Consider the following 23102-nt stretch of genomic DNA (forward strand, 5'->3'; position numbering starts at 1 on the left):
ATGACATTGATGGTTCAAGTAGCAAATTTTCGGAAGTAGCATACATTACTACGCCGTCAGGTATAAGAGTTTCAATGAAACTGTACGAAGAGTATGGAGACTAATCCATTTCGCAGAAAAAGTTCCAGGACAGGCTTTTTTTATTTCTGAGCTTGCAATACCAAAAGGGAACAAATGTTGCTTTCATGTTGACGTGTGTGTCCTTGAAATGACCTTGCCCGTGTTCCCGCGAAACTCACTATGTGGCAAGGCTGTGCTTAGCAACACACTGTCTGGATTCTTGGCGCATTAGTTTTGGTGACACAATCGATGCTGATCGTGAGCAAAGAGTGAACAATAAGTTCTGCGTTAAGCTGGGAAACCCCTAGTGAAATGTGGACGATGATTAAGCAAGCATCTGCAGCGAGGCCCTTTCAAGAATGCAACTGAAAGAAAAGTTCCATCAAGATATCACATACATACGACGGCCTGTGACAAATGAGCTTACATGCATAGAAGTTGAAAATTTCCCTGCTTTATTTCAAGACCTCCAGAAACGTTGGTAACTGTGTAAAAATGCCCAAGAGGGCTACTCCGATGGGAGCTAGGATCATTACTTGATATGTACAATTTTCTATATATTTTTTAATCTGTCCTGTAACATTTCTGACAAAGGGAGTATATTCAGGATGAGTCATGCACGACGTAATACCCCTTTTATTTCGTGAATGATTTTAGATACCGAAGCTAGGTTTTGGGCCAATGACAGCACGCTAAGGGACACGTAATTTGGTGTGTAATACAGAATCTTCGCTTTTGTATCGATCGTGATAATGAAGCAAGTATAATTTTTTAAAGAGAATGATATACTTTCTTAACGGCATCCGAAAGCGCATGAGAAGACGACTGCAGTGATACAACGCTTGTTAATTTTGTAGTATAAACTCTTTGCAAAAGAATGAGAGAAATATTCTAAAACTGAGTCGTCCGGAATCAGCTATTACGTTGTAAACATGGTCATGCCAGTCTATGTCGTTGTATTAAGCTTTTCGACTGTTTACTTCTCTGTGCCCCAGAATTAACAAAACTGTGTTGTCTGTCGGCAGATCATTTATGCTTCATAATTTCTTGCATGCTGACATGTACACCAATGTGGAAAAGTTAGACACGCTATTATGAGACGAATGTCAAGAAAATTCTGTGAAAATGGTAACGAAAAACTGCTCGAAGAAACTGTAGTTGTTCCAACAGAAACCTGGAAAAGTACGTACAATTGAAACTTCCTTCAACAATGTTTTGCAGTAATTACTTTTTTTTTTTTTTTTTTAATGGACTTGTAGTCCGGGGTGATATATTACTATACAGCATCACCGCTGTATTGCGGTCTGGCTGTGTTGGTAAAGCAGTGGATTTCCACAGGGCATTCCCTAGTCCCATCTGATACGCCAGAAACTAGCATATGCCATAGTCCCACAAAAAAAATCGTAGGTGTTTCTAAGTCGTATACAAAATGAGGTTTTATTTTAGTAGCGAAGGCGTGCCTTGCTGCATCGGCATATAACGGCTGAGTCTGGTCTGAGAGCTTGGCGTTATTTCACAGCAATGGCCTACTCTCGCCGCATTGCTTTCCAGTTTTAGTGCATTTCTCGGATTCTCTTGCGAAAGGCTTCAGTGTCAGTAATAAAAGCGCTATATCATCGCAATTGCCTTTCCAAGACCTACTGAATATAGTTATTAAAAGTATACGTTTCCATTTAAAAAAATCATACTTGTATCAACATCTCGGTTGATGCCTGATATCAGGGCATTATCCAAACAAAACAGTGCCCCTCAGCGTACTATCAATTGCACGAAACCTCGTTTCGATATCTGTAACCGTTCAGGAAATAAAAGGGGTGTCAGGTCTTTTGTAACTGAACTATATTATTTCAAAGTACGTTGGTTAAGTCAAGGGGCATGCCTGAAACGATTTTTCGAATTGAAACCCGCTATTGTTAAATTTATGAAAGAAAAATGAAAGGAGGAAAGAAAATTGGAACACCCAGGATGGGCTGAAGACTTTGCATTTTACGTGGATTTGACTGCACACTGCCCACAGTAAGATATTGCAAGGTGAAAAATAATCTATTTATGATATGACGGGGATATGTTTAAAAAAATAGCATTGTGCGGGTGATAAATTATGAAAAAAAAAATCCGTCCATTTTCCTAAACTCACTGGTGTTAAAGAAAACGTGAATTTGAACAAACTTCTGTCGCGTTAAAAGAATTACAGAAATAGTTTTCCAAACATTTGAGGGCACTGCCAGTTGTATATTTCCTTGTGATCTCTCTTAGAGACCGTTTTGCATTTCATTTTACAGCGCCCCTGGGCAACTGCAGATGGAGCTTATCGATCTGCAACGTATTTCCCGTTTATAAGCCAAATCCTTCTGTGTTGAAACTGTCCCGAAGCTCGACATTCCACGTCCCTATAATGAGATTGCAAACGTGATAACAATGTTTCGATCAACATAAATGCATGAAAGACTGCTTTCGATTATGAAACTAAATAAGTCACGATTACGTGGCAGCCTGAGTGACAAAAATCTGGAACTGTCTGCATGTGTCCATATGCCGACACTTTTTGTCAGATGTAAATTTCATTACGTCTGCAGTACTGGAAGAATAATTAAATTATACTAAAACTGATTTGTTTGTGATGTTGTTGAGAAAAATGAAATATCAAACAAATCCAGAAGGTGCATGCAGTGCTTTCGCGGCCCCTCCTCCTTTCCCCCTCTCCCCAGACAGACAGTGTGGCGTGATATCGGTTGAAGCGTGCACTCGGGCGGGAGAGATTGGCACTTGAGCACGGGCACCGCACACTAGTAGAGATTCTGGCTGTCTGTTTTACACGTATGGTGTCTGTAGATAAGCTGTTCTAATTTCATCAGCACAATATTTAACTGAGTTTAATTCAGTTTGCTTATTTGCATGTTTAGTGAACTATATATTTGATCTCTCGCTATGATGTGGGTCGAGTAAGTATTGCAGTAATAGTCCACATCCTAAGTGAAAAATATCGCTAAACGTTGGCCATTTACATAATGCTGTGTAGCCTTTTCTTTTTTTTACTTACAGTGATCCATACAGGGTATAAACGGTAATTTTACAGCGTACCACGATGATGTAGGGGAAATCCAGAATAACAGTTTTTGTAGACCACTTGTGGCCTAACAAGCCGGGAAACAATTTGAAATTGGCCTACGAAAGCTACCTAAGATGCAGTACATGTGCGCTGCACCTGGTTTTGAATATCTTATCATATTTTTAACACCACCGACTTAGTCGATGTTAATTGTTTGTGATGCATTTCCTTTTCTCGATAAAATCGTCCTTGAATGTTAAACACTCCTTGTACTTCCACATACAAACTATAAAATTTACGCTTGCGTAAACTGTACATCAAAATTTTGTGAATTTTACTAGCTTAAAAATAACAATTAATTCGTTTTGTTTCTCTGGCCTTTTACGAAATTACCGTGCTAATGAGAGTTCAGTTGAGATCGAAATGTAAACGTAAATAGTTTCGCGTGATGCCTAAAAAAGCGTTTTTTTCATTACCCTCACTGGAAACTTAAAATTCCTAACGTTAACGAAATAAATAATTTCAATAATCTGACCGACTAAGCCAGTTGTGTAAGAAGATATTCGAAATCTATAGCGGTGCGCATGTACTGTAGCTTAAGTGGCTTTTGTAGGCCAATTTCATGTCATTTTTCGGCTTGACACTCCACAGGTGTCGTAAATAAAATACATCAGACCCCACCACTCAAGACAACACCGCTGTGGTACGCTGCGAACTTCTCGTTTACATCACCTAGAAAACAGACACTTAGGTTCGCGAATGACAGCTCCAGCTGAAAGAAATCTCCAAAAAATCTTAGAACTAAGATGAAATGGCCAAATTACACACCAAGGAATTTCTAGGAAAACACTCACATGGAAAGACTTGACCCCAAGGTTGTTGAACAGCATTTACCGTTTACTTTCAAACAAAAATAAATAAATAAATAAATGTTCAAATGTGTGTGAAATCTCATGGGACTTAACTGCTAAGGTCATCAGTCCCTAAGCTTACACACTACTTAACCTAAATTATCCTAAGGACAAACACACACACCCATGCCCGAGGGAGGACTCGAACCTCCACCGGGATCAGCCGCACAGTCCATGACTGCAGCGCCTTAGACTGCTCGGCTAATCCCGCGCGGCTCAAACCAAATATAAAATTATCATAAACATTCAGAAAACAACAATTATTTAATTAGAAAAAGATTATTTTGAATTGTCAGTTAATCCAGATTTACTTTACGAATCTCGAGACCATGTAATGTGACTAATTAATAACAACAGAACCATGATTCACAAGCTGGCTAATGCTCAGAATAAACCATACAATAACAATTTCAAAAAAAAAAAAATCAAATTCATTTGCTGTGGCGAACCAGACCCTTAAGCACAACTAGTGGAGTAAAAAAAAATCGCCCTTTAGAAAAATTAACTTTATCAAAATTACAATAATAATTAACATTTTATCAATAATATTGCCTTAGAGAAACAATGAGAACAGGGTGATTCAAAAAGAATACCACAACTTCGAAAATCTGTATTTAATCAAAGAAACATGATGGAACCTTGAAGAGTACTTAACAAAGTTTTTTTCAATAGAAAACAAGTTCATAAATGTTCAGTGTGACACTAACGACATCGACCCAATACTCGAACTCTTTCCATACTCTCTGTAGCATCTCCAGCCTAACAGTTTGGACAGTTGCAGTTATTCCTTCTTTTAGTTTCTCGATGTTAGCTGGTAGATGTGGTCGAAACACCATACCTTTAACACATCCCCATAGAAAAAATCACAGGGCTTAAGGTCAGGGCTTCTTGGAGGCCAGTGATGACGTGCTCTGTCACGAGCTGCCTGGCGACCGATCCATTGGTGGGGGTATGTTTCGTTCAAACATGCACGGACAGAGATGTGCCAATGGGGTGGTACCCCCCCCCCCCCCCTGCTGAAACATAAATTGACGCACTTGTTCTTCGAGTTGAGGGAACAGCCAATTCTGCAACATTTCCAGATATGTTTGCCCAGTTACAGCTGCACCTTAGAAGAAAAAAGGTCCAAAATCTTTGTTGATTGAAATGTAAGACAAAAAATTTCACTTTAGGTGAATCACGTCCATACTAAGTTGTTTCCCGCGAATTTTCAGTGCCCCATAAACGGACAATGAGCCGAGTGATTTTCCCTGTTGTGTGAAATGTTGCTTAATCGCTGAACACTAGCTTCGAAATGAACCGGTCTTCTATTTCCATTTACTCAAGGACAAACTCGCAGAACTCGATTCTTTTCACCTTATTAGCTTCGGAAAGGGTTTGAACCATTTGTAGACGATAAGGTTTCATTACTAACCTTTTCATTGGGACTGCTAAATGGTCGGTTGCGGCATTTTCAGCTCTGTGCTAGCTCGGCTGGTCGATTTTCCTGGACTGCGAGCAAATGCTTCCTGAACGCCGCCAACGTTTTCTTCACTCGTGAGGGGCCGTCCGACCTTTTCCCCTCGCACAAACACCCTTTCTCCGTAAATTGTTTATAGCAACGTACGATACACCATCTATGATGAGGCTGAACACCATACTTGGTTCAAAACTCGCGCTGAACAACTGTCGTCAATTCACTTCTGCTGTACTCGATGACGCAAAATGATTTTTTTTAGCATTCGCCATCTTAGCACTGACGACAGATGTGAAGGTTACGTGGCCGACAGCGCTGCTAGCAACCACATGAGCAATTACATGAAGCTTCAGAGTTTCCTTCAATCGGCGACAGAAAGAGCGTAGCTCTCCTTTTCTTCTTTGCAGAGTTCTCGATTTTCAAAGTTGTGGTATTCTTTTGAATCACCCTGTATCATTAAGGAAAGACTAGGCCCCCAAAACTATTCATCAAGACAGTATCAGACCATCTGCAAGAACATCAAATAGAACAGTAAGCAACTTCTTGGAACATGAAAAACAAATAAGTTTCAGTCATTACATGAAATATTGAAGACCCAAGGCCAGTTTGCAACCACAACTTAAGTTTGCCAGTTAATTGCGTGGACTAGTTGCAACGGGAACAATACACAGACGGAGTCCCTCCGGAATGGTTACACACAAGGTGTGTCGCCCGATGTCTAGGTGTCCCTTTCTGATCGCAAACAAACGGATTGGCGAGCGCGACCCTCTCAGCGACCCAAGCGTGGCTGATTTATGGAAGCAAGGTAGCCCCAAGCAAGAAGTAGATTGACAATTATGACGGGAGGCAGACCTAGCATACAAAAGCTTGTTAGTCCAGATACAAGAGGAGAAACTCGCGTTATCTCCACAGAGGGGTAGGCCAAATAGTAGCTACAATACAAATATTAAATTTTCTTTCGCAGAACCTTGCACTAGGCCACTACACATGGGACTAACGAAAATTTAAGCAATCGCCCGAAATACCCCTGACTTGCTGCCTTTGAATCTCAATAACACGAACAAGCTGATCTACACGATAAAATGGAATTAGTCTGCTGACTAGACAACACAAGAATTTTACAGAAACCTTAAATATATAATCTTCAGCAAAATATTAGCTAGGTCACAAATTTACATCACCAAGGCCTGCAATGCTGCGCAAGATGCTACAAGTAAAATTCCATAACTGAAATTAAGACAAATTAAGCTTCAGCAGCTTACAGTTTACCATAGTTCCAGTAGAGAGCCCACGAATAAGTAAGAGGTCATATACACCCAGCAGAACAATCGTCCTGCGAAGTAACTCTAGTTTAAACTTAGCAGTCCACATGGGCAATACTAGAATACAAAAAGATTTCCATCGATTTTCAATACAAATAAATGCATGAATACAAACAAATGCACTACAAATAAATAAAATGCAATACGAATAAAAGCAATACAAATAAATGCGTGGATTTAAAACAGATCGCTCATGTGGAAACTTAACGTTATATTAAACACAGTTGGGGCCAAAGCAGTCGTTTAAAATATAATCTCAAGATATTTCTCAGGCATGCTGGCGATGAAAATGCAGAAGGAAGCAATTACAATGCTTGGATCTAGAGTTCAGAACAATAATACCTTCACTTCCAGAATATCCGCTTCATTCTCCATAAATATGACTTTAGTGGACAAACGGAATGCACCAGCCCGCGGAGTTATCACCAGCGTGCAATACGTCCAGTAGTGCGCACTTCCTCGTGAACTGTCTTGCCAAGCTCGGTGCACTCGCTTGACTGCCACTACGCCAACTCTCTCTCACTCACTTAGCTTCCAGCTCCCAGCCTCTGAGCACCACATCGCCACACTTCGTGGCAGCTTACCGAAGATACACGAGCTGCCACGGCTCAAGCGCGCTATAGTCGACAATGGGTCTGTAACCTTCGCCCCTAGGTTTGGGAGCAAGAAAAATGGGTGAGGCATGTGGAGATGTTGATAGTCTGATGACCCCTTCTTGTAAAAGTTTATCGATAATCTTTCTCATCTCCTCCGTCTCACATGGTGATAATCTACAAGGTGGATGGCAAAGAGGAATTCGATTATGTAGTCGAAGCTGATGTTAAAGACGATTAGTTATACCTAAATTCTCAGTAAAAATATCAGAAAATTCGTCCAGTAATTGCAACAAGCATTTAGCTTCTTCCATTTTTAAATGAGAAACGTCAAAATCAGTCTCACTACCTTGAACGTGATTAGCCCCAAAACTACAAGGATAACAAACGTGGTACTTTTGGTTTAGAACCTGTGTTCTAGGGGTAGCGTCTTTGATTAGTAATCAAAACGACCTCCGTCCCAGGTTCGTAACCTGCCTCTGCTTAAATTTTGATTAATAATCACCACTGGCGGCCGAAGACTTCAGGCATAAGAATTCACCCTCGTTTTACCAACGGCCTGGTCAAAGAGGGCGAAGGAGCAGACAGAGGTTCAGGGCACTCTTGTCCTTGGGGTGCGAAACTACCCCTAAAGGTGGAAGAATAAGCAATAATCAACGGCATGAGGATACAGAAGGCGATGGACACGAATGCATTAAAGACACATAACGTGTACCATAGGACATGTAGCCAGTAATTGAAAAAGTGTGATGATGATCTCTCCATTGGCCAAAGGCTCTGGAATAGTCCCCCATTCGGATCTCTGGCAGAGGTCTGACGAAGGGGCAGTGACCACGAGAAAAAGAGTGCATAATCAACGAAAGGATACTGTTCTACAAGTCGGGACGTGGAATTTCAGAAGCTTAAATGTGGCAGAGAAGCTAGAAAATCTGAAAAGGGAAATGCAAAGGCATAATCTAGATATAGTAGGGGTCACTGAAGTGAAATGAAAAGAAGACAAGGATGCCTGGTCAGATGAGTCTAGGGTAATATCAACAGCAGCAGAAAATGGTACAGCAGGAGTAGGGTTCATTATGAATAGGAAGGTAGGGCAGAGAGTGTGTTATTGTGAACAGTTCAGTGATGTGGTTGTTCTTATCAGAATCGACAGTATGCAAGCTAGCCTGTGGTGGCGGCAGTTCTTCATCTGCCTAACGACTAAAAAGTCGTAACCACCAAACCCAAGAGGTGCCGCGCAAGGTTCAAATGGCTCTGAGCACTATGGGACTTAACAGCTATGGTCATCAGTCCCCTAGAACTTAGAACTACTTAAACCTAACTAACCTAAGGACATCACACAACACCCAGTCATCACGAGGCAGAGAAGCCGCGCAAGGAAATCAGACAATCGATAATTAGTGGCCCCTGTGTGGATCACCCCTGAGTGGCTGAAATAAAATTAATCTAATTCCTTATAACAAAAGAAATAACATCGTAGGGCATGAGAATGGGTGTCATTGAAAAATTAGTAACAAGGACCTACGGTATCACAAAGAGATTTATTAACTAATAGTAAGATCAAGAGAGAACAAACATATAAACAGAAACTTCAGCTGTATAACATTTCGTTAACAGGAACTCAGGTTGATTGGCAATAGACTTGGGGAACCTAACTGTAATTTACACGTAAATGAGACTGGCTACTGTGAATCAAAGGATGCCAATCCAGGCAAGCACACTCTGCTGTCTCGTTCCACTGGTTGGTCTCTCACGTCAAAATATAATTAAGCACGCTGAAACACCCGCTAAACCCACTGGGCAGAACAGGTGATTAGGATTGTGGAAAGGGCCAAATAAGGTTAGGGTCAGTTTCACCTTAAAATTGTAATTTATTATAATCTAATAACACGTTTGCAACCAAAGCGGCACATAGCCGAACTTTTACAACTATGAGTTTCAAATTTCAAATCTAAATGCAATTTTTTCACGATTGAAGGCCTCCAAACAAGAAATCTTAAAAATCAACAAGATTAAAATTCAATTAAAATAGCAAATAAAATAATTAAAATATATATATGGTCAGCTAGGCTGAAAGCCTCAAGGTAAAAGTGAATGGACAAACATAAACAAGATGCAATAGAAACGGCTGAAGGTCCACAATAAAATTTCCAGAATTGATTTACACAATTTTTTTTAAAAGCATTGCCTATCATAGATTATAAACAGACAATTAAACGCTAAAAGTTACGAACGTGATTATCCGCAATAAAATATGTATTGGCTGTCAAAACTACACACCATGTTGGACAGCGACAACAGGTGAGGAGAGGACGCTGCCTGAATTACGATAGTGACCAGGGCAGGTAACCGGAACACTAACGGCCACAAGGCAGAAAATTTCACTGGTGCACTGAATTGCAGTCTACATCTACATCTACATTTATATTCCGCAAGCCACCCAACGGTGTGTGGCGGAGGGCACTTTACGCGCCACTGTTATTACCTCCCTTTCCTGTTCCAGTCGCGTATGGTTTGCGGGAACAACGACTGCCAGAAAGCCTGCGTGCGCACTCGAATCTCTCTAATTTTACATTCTCCTCGGGAGGTATAAGTAGGGAGAAGCAATATATTCGATACCTCATCCAGACGCACACCCTCTCGAAACCTGGCGAGCAAGCTACACCGCGATGCAGAGCGCCTCTCTTGCAGAGTCTGCCACTTGAGTTTGTTAAACATCTCCGTAACGCTATCACGCTTACCAAATAACCCTGTGACGAAACGCGCCGCTCTTTCTTGGATCTTCTCTATCTCCTCTGTCAACCCGACCTGGTATGGATCCCACACTGATGAGCAATACTCAAGTATAGGTCGAACGAGTGTTTTGTAAGCCACCTCCTTCGTTGATGGACTACATTTTCTATGAACTCTCCCAATGAATCTCAACCTGGCACCCGCCTTACCAACAATTAATTTTATACGATCATTCCACTTCAAATCGTTCCGTACGCATACTCCCTGGTATTTTACAGAAGTAACTGCTACCAGTGTTTGTTCCGCTATCATATAATCATACAATAAAGGATCCTTCTTTCTATGTATTCGCAATACATTACATTTGTCTATGTTAAGGCTCAGTTGCCACTCCCTGCACCAAGTGCCTATCCGCTGCAGATCATCCTGCATTTCGCTGCAATTTTCTAATGCTGCAACTTCTCTGTATACCACAGCATCATCCGCAAAAACTCGCATGGGACTTCCGACACTATCTACTAGGTCATTTATATATATTGTGAAAAGCAATGGTCCCATAACACTCCCCTGTGGCACGCCAGAGGCTACTTTAACGTCTGTAGACGTCTCTTCATTGATAACAACATGCTGTGTTCTGTTTCCTAAAAACTCTTCAATCCAGCCACACAGCTGGTCTGATATTCCGTAGGCTCTTACTTTGTTTATCAGGCGACAGTGCGCAGCTGTATCGAACGCCTTCCGGAAGTCAAGGAAAATGGCATCTACCTGGGAGTCTGTATCTAATATTTTATGGATCTCATGAACAAATAAAGCGAGTTGGGTCTCACACGATCGCTGTTTCCGGAATCCATGTTGATTCCTACAGAGTAGGAATATAGTTAATTGCACCGCATGGCGGCTAAATTTCAGCAATAGAAACACTCAGTGTTGCTCACAGGAAAACCTCCTCAACAGCGAACCACCGAAACGAACCACACAACATGAATGGACGTGGCTTGGGTAGTTGAAACCACTACTCAACTTTGACGTCCTGGGTCGGTGAACCACGAAGCTCATAGCGATCGGACAACTCTACACACGCTCCGACACGTGCAGGGACCGCCAGCGGACCCAGCTGACTGCACCGCGCGGAGATAACTTCCCTGGTCCGCAGCAACCGACCGACTCGCCTCAGAACGCCGACAGCATCTAAAATCGTCGACAGTGGAAATAACGCCAAATACACACACAACCTGACAAACACTTGCGCGAAGACATGAACGATACACAACAGTAACTAAGTACGTACGAAGACAAATCGGGAGTCGATGCACACACACACAGCCGACTCACGAACGATCGGCGAGCCAAAACGCGTGGTCCAGTAGGACGACCGACCGACGATCCACCAAGACCGCGGCCCGGCTCAAGTGATGCGTGGCAGCAATGGACGGGCGAACTGTGTCGACACAGACCTCACAGCTCCAACCCGACTGCATTAGTGGCAGGTCCGGACTGCGCTCCAGACGCGTTCCAACTGACTGGCAGCCCGAACTCGGACCCAAACGACCCGAACTGCGACGAACTGGCGTACGACAGACGACGACTGGCAAGTAATAGCAGTCGAACAAAGATACTATGATAGGGATATATTGATACGCGCTGCTAGCGCCGGTCACGGTCAGGCAAAGCAGCAACTCAGTGACAGTAGTAATTTAAATAATTTAAATTAACATAGTGAGGTGGAAGTACGTTAGAAACAGGGTAAAAAATACATGATGGTAGGAACACGAGCCACGCACAGCTCACATGCGGTGGACACGGGGAGTGATTACTGTGAGTACAAGGCTGCTATGAAAACAGATGGTTGTGAAAACGATAGATAAGCTACTGAATTTGCCAAAGTTGCACAATGTTACCGATATAGCTGGTGGAACATAAGATTCTGCCGTCTGCATGCGGGCGCTGCCAAAGTGTCGTACTGCGGGAGATGACCTCACATCCGCCGGTGATTCTCCCGGGTGTCCGGATGTCTATACAACTAACTACTCTCTCTGAAGAAACAGACAGCCGAAAAGCAAGTCCCTGCCTCTCCTATTGCTTCCGAAAAACAGCGGTTCCTCCTGATGTTTTGGAGTAAAACTATCATGGCCCAGCAGTGGTAACCGTGCCAACCATATTTTCTAGCAAGGTGACCCGATCTTCCTCAACACATTCTGTTCTATAAAAAAAGAGTACACAATGCCTGGAGGTCCTGCAGCCAAACCCCCAGAACATTTCACAATATGAAGGAAGCTTGCTAGTGAAAACAAGCTCCGCCTCGTCCATAAAACGATTTAGTGGGCGCCGTTTTGGTGAGGCGCAAGGGCATCTAAGGTACGCGCCAACTGGAGAAATTCGTCATCCTGTCTCACAAGGTACGCTGCTCTTGTAATAAACACAGTAGCCAGGCGCCAGCCCGACGCTGCTTTACCTGGCCTCACACACGGGGTAAGGAGACCAGACTCCCACACTACGTCCACCCACTAATAAAGCGGTTAGTCCGGCATCAGGATGCATGGCGCCACCAGTTTGTAAAGAAGTGTTATTTCGCATTCAGACACGGCGTTCCCACCCTCTCGCTTGGCTGCTAGCGGAACAAGGCCGTCCGCCAGAATAGCGGACCATAAACCACTGCCATTCAGGGCCCATAGCTAGTTTCGGTAACTATAAACGAATCCACGAATTTGCTTGCTGCCAAGGGAAAGTTCTAAAGCTGACCCTAATCCAGTGGTCACCTCCAGCGTCCACACAATCTGTCTCTATACATAACTTTAACCCCACAACTGCTATCAAGTCATGCAAGTACTGTGAGATCAATGAGTGGTTTACCCTAACCTTAATAGTCCATCAGATTAATATCAATCAGGGAAAATTTAGATACACAACAGGCGAATGAAATTGTATGATAATCACCGAAACAAAATGAAAGTGGAAGTGCCTGATGGGTATTACCATGGCAGTGGCCTGCCCGGAAGGCACCGCCATCTTTCAAGCAAACCAACGGCAACAACGGTAGTTCATGTATACATGCCAACGTCGCAAGATGAAGATGGAGAGACAGAGAAAGTATATGAGAATATTGACAGGGTAATACAGCATGTAAAGGAAGGTGAAAAGCTAACAGTCATGGTTGTTGTTGTGGTCTTCAGTCCTGAGACTGGTTTGATGCAGCTCTCTATGCTACCCTATCCTGTGCAAGCTTCTTCATCTCCCAGTACTTATTGCAGCCTACATCCTTCTGAATCTGCTTAGTGTATTCATCTCTTGGTCTCCCTCTACGATTTTTACCCTCCATGCTGCCCTCCAACCTAAATTTGTGATCCCTTGATGCCTCAGAACATGTCCTACCAACCGGTCCCTTCTTTTTGTCAAATTGTGCCACAAACTCTTCTTCTCCCCAATTCTATTCAATACTCCATCATTAGTAATGTGATCTACCAATCTAATCTTCAGCATTCTTCTGTAGCACCACATTTCGAAAGCTTCTATTCTCTTCCTGTCCAAACTATTCATCGTCCATGTTTCACTTCCATACATGGCTACACTCCATACAAGTACTTTCAGAAACGACTTCCTGACACTTAAATCTATACTCGATGTTAACAAATTTCTCTTCTTCAGAAACGATTTCCTTGCCATTGCCAGTCTACATTTTATATCCTCTATACTTCGACCATCATCAGTTATTTTGCTCCCCAAATAGCAAAACTCCTTTACTACTTTAAGTGTCTCATTTCCTAATCTAATTCCCTCAGCATCACCCGACTTAATTCGACTACATTCCATTATCCTCGTTTAGCTTTTGTTGATGTTCATCTTATATCCTCCTTTCAAGACACTGCCCATTCCGTTCAACTGCTCTTCCAAGTCCTTTGCTGTCTCTGACAGAATTACAATGTCATCGGCAAACCCAAAATTTTTATTTCTTCTCCATGGATTTTAATACCTACTCCAAATTTTTCTTTTGTTTCCTTTACTGCTTGCTCAATATATAGATTGAATAACATCGGGGACAGCTTTCCTTTCATGCCCCTCTACTCTTATAACTGCCATCTGGTTCCTGTACAAATTGTAAATAGCCTTTCGCTCACTGTATTTTACCCCTGCCACCTTTAGAATTTGAAAGAGAGTATTTCAGTCAACATTGCCAAAAGCTTTCTCTAAGTCTACAAATGCTAGAAATGTAGGTTTGCCTTTCCTTAATCTTTCTTCTAAGATAAGTCGTAGAGTCAGTATTGCCTCACGTGTTCCAATATTTCTACGGAATCCAAACTGATCTTCCCCGAGGTCGGCTTCTACCAGTTTTTCCATTCGCCTGTAAAGAATTCGTGTTAGTATTTTGCAGCTGTGACTTATTAAACTGATAGTTCGGTAATTTTCACATCTGTCAACACCTGCTCTCTTTGGGATTAGAATTATTATATTCTTCTTGAAGTCTGAGGGTATTTCGCCTGTCTCAGACATCTTGCTCATCAGATGGTAGAGTTTTGTCAGGACTGGCTCTCCCAAGGCCGTCAGTAGTTCTAATGGAATGTTGTCTACTCCCGGGATATAATAGTCATAGGGGACTGGAATACATTTGTAGGGGAAGGAGTAGAAGAAAAGGTTATAGGAAAATATGGGCTTGGGACAAGAAATGAGAGAGGAGAAAGACTGAGTTCTGTAATAAATTTCTGTTAGCAATAGCAAATACTCTGTTCAAGAATCATACAAGGAGAAGGTATACTTGGAAAAGGCTGGGTGATACAGGAAGATTTCAGTTATATTACATCATGGTCAGACAGAGATTTCGAAGTCAGGTACTGGATTGTAAGGCGTACCCAGGAGCAGAAATAGACTCAGATCACTCCGAAATCAGATACTCGATTGTAAGGCGTACCCAGGATCAGATATAGACCCAGACCACAGTGCAGTAGAGGTGAAGAGTACGCTGAATTTTAAGTGATTAGGCAGAAAGAATCAGTGCCCAAACAAGTGGAATATGAAATTACTAAGGAATGATTATATTCGTTTGAAATTCTCTAAGGCTATAGATATAGCAATAAGGAATAGATCAGTAGGCAGTACAGTCGAAGTGGAATTGACATCCCTAACACGGGCAATCACAGAGGCTGGAAAGAAAAACATAGGTACAATGGAGATAACTGCGAGGAAACCATGTTTAACAGAAGAAATACTGCATTTGATCGACGAAAGAAGAAAGTAAAAAAATATTGAGGGAAATTCAGGAATACAGAAATACGACTCGCTGAGAAATGAAATAAATAGGAGGTGCAGGTAAGTTAAGATGAAATGGCTGCATGAAAAATGAGAAAAAATTGAAAAACAAATGTTTTAAAAGGTTTTCAGAGATTACTGCAACCAGTCGCCTTTGTCGGAAGGACTGGCACAGCATATAGGAAAGACAAAATAAATTTCAATGAAATTTAAAGCAATGATGATAACAACATTAAGAGTGCAATGGGAATCCCAATGTTAAATGAACAGAATAGAGCAGATAGATGGAAAGAGTACACTGAAGGCCTCTGTGAGGGGGACAATTTCTCTGATGTGATAGAAGAAGAAACAGGAATCGATTTAGAAGAGACAGGGTATCCAGTATTAGAATCAGAACTTAAGAGAGCTTTGGAGGACTTAAGACTGAATAAGGCAGAAGGGATAGATAACATTCCATCAGAATTTTTAAAATCATTGCGGGAAGTGGGAACAAAATGACTATTCACGTTAGTGTGTAGAATATATCAATCTGGCAACATACCATTTGACTTTTGTAAAAATATTATCTACACAATTCCGAAGACTACAAGAGGTGATAAGTGCGAGAATCAACAACTCAAGAATCCAAGTTTCAGACAAGAAGAATGGAAAAGAAAACTGACGAAGAGTTAGATGACGATAACTTTGGCTTCAAGGATGGTAAAGATATCAGAGAGGCAAATTTCTGACGTTGAGGTTGATAATGGAAGCAAGACTGAAGAAAAATCAAGCCACTTTCATAGGATTTGTCGACCTTGAAAAAGGGTTTGACAATGTAAAATGGTGCAATATGTTCGAAGTTCAGAGAAAAGTAGTGGTAAGCTATAGGGAGAGACAGGTAATATATAATATGTACAAGAGTCAAGAGGGAATAATAAGAGTGGACAACCAAGAACGAAGTGCTCGGATTAAAAAGAGTGTAAGAGAGGGCTGTAGTCTTTGGCCCCTAAGTTCGATCTGTACATCGAAGAAGCAATGACTGAAATAAAAGAAAAGTTCGGGAGCGGAATTAAAATGCGTGGTGAAAGGATATCAGTGATACGATTCGCTGACGACATTACTATCCTGAGTGAAAGCGAAGAAGAATTACATGATCTGCTGAATTGAATAAACAGTCTAATGAGCGCAGAATATGGACTGAGAGTAAATTGAAGAAATACGAAAGTAATGCGAAGTAGCAGAAATGAGAACTGCAAGAAACTTTAAATCAGGACCGATGGTCACGAAGTCGACGAAGTTAAGGAATTCTACTGCCTAGGCAGCAATATAAACAATGACGGACAAAGCGTGAGGACATCAAAAGTAGACCAGCATGAGTATAAAGTTCTTTCTGGCGAAGAGAAATCTGCTAGTTTCAAATATAGGCCTTAATTTGAGGAAGAATGTTTTGAGAATGTATGTTTGGAGCAAGCATTGTATGGTAGTGCAACATGGACTGTGGGAAAACCGGAACATAAGAGAATCGAAGCATTGAGATGTGGTTCTACAGACGAATGTTGAAAATTAGGTGGACTGATAAGGGAAAAAAATGAGGAGGTTCTCTACAGAATCGGAGAGGACAGGAATATGTGGAAAACACTGAGAAGGAGAAGGGACAGGATAATAGGACATATTTAAAGACACTAGAGAATGACTTCCATGGTACTAGAGGGAGCTGTAGAGGGCTAAAACTGTAGAGGAAGACAGAGATTGGAATACATCCAGCAGTTAATTGAGGACGTAGTTTGCAAGTGATATACTGAGATGAGGAGGTTGGCACACGAGAGGAATTCGTGGTGGACCGCATCAAAGCAGTCAGAAGACTGAATACTCAGAAAACATAAATAACTAAATCTCGCAGACATTACACGTGGGGACGTGCACGTTGCCGGTTCGGGACAGGGGTCTTTCCACTTCGCCTCTGAGTCCTGAGTAGCGTCTTGGAGGGAGCCATGTTTGATCTTCAGAAAGGCGAGACTCAGAGAATGCTAGCCTCGCTCCTCATGTGTACATCATTGTCGGATATAGCACGTATTTTATGTGTTAGGAAGTTTCGAGGTTGGAAGCTATGTCCTAGTGACGACATCGTTATATAACAAAAACAGACTCAAATGGAAAAGGATGGAGAAAAATTAGATGTTGCTTCAAAAATGCGTTCCTGAGCAACACAGGCACAGCAATATCGTATTTATCCGCCGACACAGGGCAAGCGACTTTCAAATAAAATGTCTTCCCTGTACTAGAATATACATAATGGATGTACGAGTTTAGGTTGTAGACGCATGGTTGACGATAAATGGTAGTTCGGGTCTGGCTGGGAGTCGTGCACAGATAGCCAAATGGTAAAGCGACTGCTCGCGATAGGGGGGAAATCCTGGTTCGCGTCCCAGTCCGTCACAAATTTTCCATGTCGTCATTCCATTCTACAGCTGATGATTGCCCATACTTGCAATTGTGAACACGTTTAATGTATTTCATAACGGCTTTAGGCGACGCAGTGCCTGTTCCTTTGGCCATGAATATATGTCCAAAGGAACTTTGGGCTGTGGGAAAACCGGAACAGAAGAGAATCGAAGCATTGATATGTGGTACTACAGAAGCATGTTGAAAGTTAGGTGGACTGATAAGGTAAGGAACGAGGAGGTTTTACGGAGAATTGATAAGGAAAGGAATATATGGAAAACACTGACAAGATGGTTCAAAATGGTTCAAATGGCTCTAAGCATTATGGGACTTAACATCTGAGGTCATCAGTCCTTAGGCTTAGAACTACTTAAACTTAACTCACCTAAAGACATCACACACATCCATGCCCGAGGTAGGATTCGAACCTGCGACCGTAGCAGTGCAGTGCCAGACTGAAGCGCCTAGAATCGCTCTGCCACAGCGGTCGGCTCACTGACGGAAAGAAGGATGTTAGCACATCTGTCAAGAATTCAGGGAATAGCTTCCATGGTACCAGAGGGAGTTAGAGAGGGCAAAAACAGTAGAGGGACACAGAGACTGGAATACAGCCAGCAAATGACTGAGGACGTAGGCTGCAGGTGCTCCTCTGAGATGAAGAGGTTGACACAAGAGAGGAATTCGTGGTGGGCCATATCAAACCAGTCATAAGACTGATGACTCAAAGGAAAACCTCTAATTTGGCCTGAACTTAAACCAAACTGACCTATTTGAAAAATCCAATACACAATTTGCCTTATTAAGAAATACATAGCCCTAAATGACATACATAGACAACCCTTTCACCATCTAAACCTTAAGAGTCCATGAAAATTCATGAATTGTAATGTGAACACTAATTTTACCAAGAACAGGAATGAATGGCACTTTTGCTGAACTGGTTTAATGCCGAGAACCTACAGATGCCTTTATATCTCAAAAACCACTGCATTCATTAAACAGAAATTATTGTCTGAATCCTATAATGTTCAAACTGGCTTTTGGTTAATTAAGGTCCACACACGCTCCAATGAACATCGGACGCACTAATGTTGTTACACCTTGGTGGCACACCATGCGCGGCATCAAGGCGAGCCAACCGCTCTAGGCTGCAATGGGTATCAGTCGCCTCAAGTACCAAACAGTTTCGGGCAAAATAACCTGACCCATCACAATGAAAACAATTGCCTTGATTGACAGGAATTCGTTTCTCACAGAATCCCAGGGGAAAACAAGAACTTTTAAATTCGATGTCGCTGTATGAAACACACCTCTTCTAGTTACTAAAACGGATTCCCTCTATCAAACTAGCAATGTGGTCAAGATCTCTGAAACTAACAGGTTTCTCACAGAAAGAGACTCTCAAACGATTCTCCACCCAGACGCCCTCCAAGCCTTCAGCCAATGGTTTGCAAAATACAACATGGGCGACCTGAAAACCACTAACGTGTAATTATCATTAATCTAGCAAGCAATCACATAATTTTTACACTAATCACACTTCTCTCAATGCTCATCTGACTAATACGCTATAAAATAAGTAATATCGAATTCAGAATTTTACTAAACGAATACCAAACCTCAGTCGGTTTGCTATTCAGTAACATCTCGCACTGCTTACCGCCTTCTGGCAACTTTGGTTCCTCATCTGTATGCTCATATATATTCCTCTGTATTCCTGTCAGTTCCGTGAAGCTTCCTTCCACCGAGTAGAGTGCTTGCAATATTACGGGGGTAATCCTAAAAGTAAGGTCTCCTATTTTTTTATAAATACATAGACCTGTTTATGTCTACTATGGTTTACATCAGTTTACAGCTTGAACATTTAGCTATTTTTCGACATAATCACCATTTCTGTCGATGTATTTCTGTAGACGCTGTGGCAGTTTTTGTGTGCCCATGTCATACCAGCTCGCCGCCACGCTGCTCAGAAAGCTATGAACCACTCCTTTCACCTCGTCGTCGGAGCTGAATCGCTTTCCGGCCAAATGTTCTTTAACCTAGGGAACAGGTGATAGTCACTGGGCGCCAAGTCAGGACTATAGGGTGGGTGGGTGATTATGTTCCACTGAAACTGTTGCAGGAGAGCAACGGTTTGCCGAGCGATGTGTGGGCGAGCGCTGTCATGGAGAATGTGTACGCCTTTGCTCAACATTCCTCTTCTGCGGTTCTGAATTGCCCGTTTGAGGTTTTTCAGAGTCTCGCAGTACCTGTCAGCGTTAATTGTGGTCCCAATGGGCGTAAAGTCGACCAACAATACCCCTTTCCGATCCCAAAAAAACGGTTGTTATGACTTTACTGGCAGACTGTGTTTGTTTGAATTTCCGCGGCTTAGGCGAAGAAGGATGCCGACACTGGCGTCATTGTTGCTTGGTCTCAGCTGTAAAGTGGTATGCCCAGGTGTCTCCATCCGTGACAATTGAGTCCAGAAAGTTGCCCTGTTCGACTGCAAGGCGGTGAAGAAATGCACGGGAAGCATGAACTCGTTGCCGCATGTGGTCCTCAGTCAGCATGCGTGGCACCCATCTTGCGCACACTTTCCGGTAATTCAATGTTTCCGGTAAAATTCTGTGAGCGGTGCTTCGGGAAACCTCAGGGACCAGGGTTATCCGTCGATCTTCACGCACGCTTTGCTCAACCTTCAACACTGTCTCAGAAATTGACAGTCTCCCACTCCTTTGATCTTTGTGAATTTCGGTCCGACCAGCTGCAAACTCTCTACACCACTCACGAACATTTTTGACATCCATGCACGACTCACCATATACTTCCGTCAATTGGCGATGGATTTCAATCGGCGCAGTGCCCTTTGCCTTCAAAAATCGAATAACTACGCGCAATTCGTACTTGGCGGTAAAATACAACGGGAGCTCCATTCTCAACGGTTGCCAAGCCAAGACTGAGCGCCTCAGCGCGGCGTGCGCATGTTACACACAGCGCGTGAAGCACTTGATAACAGTGTGACCAACTGCCACACAAACAGAGTTCGGTACCTATAAAAAAAATAGGAGACCTTACTTTTGGGATTACCCACGTACTTGGCCGCTAGACGCCCAGAAGGCTCAGTAGGGAAATGGGCAACGGTAGTGATGGGGAGAGAGGGGGGGGAGGGGGGAGGCGAGGGGCTCTCGTGCGGACTGGAATACAAATCGAGGGAGATGTAGCTCTACAGCTGAAGCCTTCGCAAAAGTGCCTACCATGCTGAACTAATAAGCAACAGACCTTATTAACAGATTATGCTAATATGACAAGTAATTCGACAAGTCAACTGTTTATTATTAAAAAGACAATGTGTATGGGATTACGCTGAAACTGAATCAGTGAGAGCGATTTATTTTCGCCTGCCTTGTACATCTATTTTTCTTTCTCTTATTGCCATGTTAAAATTATCTTATTTCCCGTATCACAGCGGTGTTTAAACAACTCGCTTTGGTAACGTATTAATGCAGCTGCAATTGCGACAGAATCCTGGAACAGTGTGCTATTCATCAAACAATTGACAAGTCAAGGTAAATGACGTATGAAAAGCTCATGCTTAGTATTAAAATAAAAGTATGATTCCTTCATTTAAGGTGTTACAAAATCCATTCCAATTCTCACTTTACCAGCTATCGACAGTCCTTGGAAGAATTACATTATTTCCTTGAAAACATTTGTAATCACTCGTATGTCACAGTACATAAGAAAGTTGGGCTTGTTAGCTATGTGGAAAAATAATCTCCGCTTTCTATGCTAGCATATGACAAAACTTCGTTTCGGTATCTTGAACCTTTTATGAGATCTGAAGGATGATATGAAACTTCACTACCAATCCCGTTTGCGCAGACGATCGGAAGTGAATACGCTACATTACAATCCATTTTCTCAATACTGTTGACACATATTGATCTCATCTCCATTTTAAAGAAAAATTCCATGTGTTAAGTCCATTTCGTAGCCAAAAACATGTGGATTAACGTGAACCAAAAGCAAAGTCATAACAATTCGAATTTTTCGTTGCAATATATTCGAATTAAATTAGCTTTACTAAATCTAGAAATATCACAATAACTATGACCGGTAACGAAATGACAGGCAATTCATCATGAAGCTGATGAACGAGGCTATGAGACGTGTGAGAATCAATTTCTTTACAGAGTAGCTTCTGTAACAGCGTTTGAGAAGGGTTGCAGTTCAACCAGCGTACGCACGCCTCTGTTCTTGCAGTGTAGCCGAGGCGGACAGAATGTTCGTTAAGCCTAGTTTACACGACGACATTGTGTTGTGCCACTCGTTGCGTGGAATGAGTTGCGCGCAAATGGTTTCATATTTGACTGTAGACACGGCGAAACCCGTATATACTTCAGTTTCGTCGTTTTCTGGGTTCTTGAGTCGTGTCTGGAATGAAAGTTTTGGCAGCTGCACGTCGCACGAGTTGAGATGCAGTTCAAGCTTGTTGCGTGGAATCGCTGCATAAGACAAAAATAAGAAACATGTTTCGATTCGTGACTGGATAAAGAAAAGACGTCAGCTCGGTTGCTCAGCATCCTTGCTGAAATAATTTGTAATGAAAGACGCAAGAAGTTCTTTTAACTATCTTAGAATGTCACTAGAACTGTTAATGTTTCTTCTAAATAGAGTTAACTATGCGATAAGGAATAAAGATATTGTAATGCATGAAGAACTCCAGGGGACTCGCACCTAGTAAGGACGTGGCTGGCAACCACGGGGCCCCGAGCTGAGTCCTGGCATTGCTTCCACTTACTTATGCCAGGCTCCTCACTTTTATGTTCCCTTTGTCGCCATCCTCAGCCAACTCTTGTTTTTTTCCGACCCTGACGCTATTAGGTTTCGAGGGCTAGGGGTCTTTCTTTTCCCAATCCTATACTTCCTCTGGTACCGGGCAGCAGCGGGCACCAGTATCGAATTGATGCACAGAGCAAATGATGCTTCAGATGGATCAAGATCGAAGACTCATGGGCGAAGCCAACCATAGTCTGGTTCTTCGGCCATGATACTGCAATGTGGAAAGGAAATGGAAAGACTACCACACTATTATATTTCCTGAACGTTGGAAGAAGGAGGATAATGATGGCGTTTCCTGGAGTAAAATATTCCGGAGATAAACTACTTCCAAGTTCGGATGTCCGGGTGAGAGTATTTCAGGTGGTATCATCAAAAGAGATGTACATTTTAATTTCAGGACTGGGACATGGAACGTGAGAACACTTCAAACAGCAGGTAAACTGGAAAATCTGAAGAGAGAAATGAACAAATGTGAAGTGAACATAATGGGTTTAGGTG

At 42.3% G+C, this 23102-nt stretch overlaps 1 protein-coding gene across 1 annotated transcript in view; it reads left to right on the plus strand.

Moving 5' to 3' along the window:
* LOC124788796 (BAI1-associated protein 3) overlaps positions 1-23102 on the plus strand; it is a gene marked incomplete at its 5' end in the record, with an annotated part of 518896 nt that overhangs the window by 204698 nt on the left and 291096 nt on the right. The window lies entirely within an intron of this gene.

Source organism: Schistocerca piceifrons, chromosome 3 (assembly GCF_021461385.2).
Source record: "Schistocerca piceifrons isolate TAMUIC-IGC-003096 chromosome 3, iqSchPice1.1, whole genome shotgun sequence".
NCBI lineage: Eukaryota > Metazoa > Arthropoda > Insecta > Orthoptera > Acrididae > Schistocerca > Schistocerca piceifrons.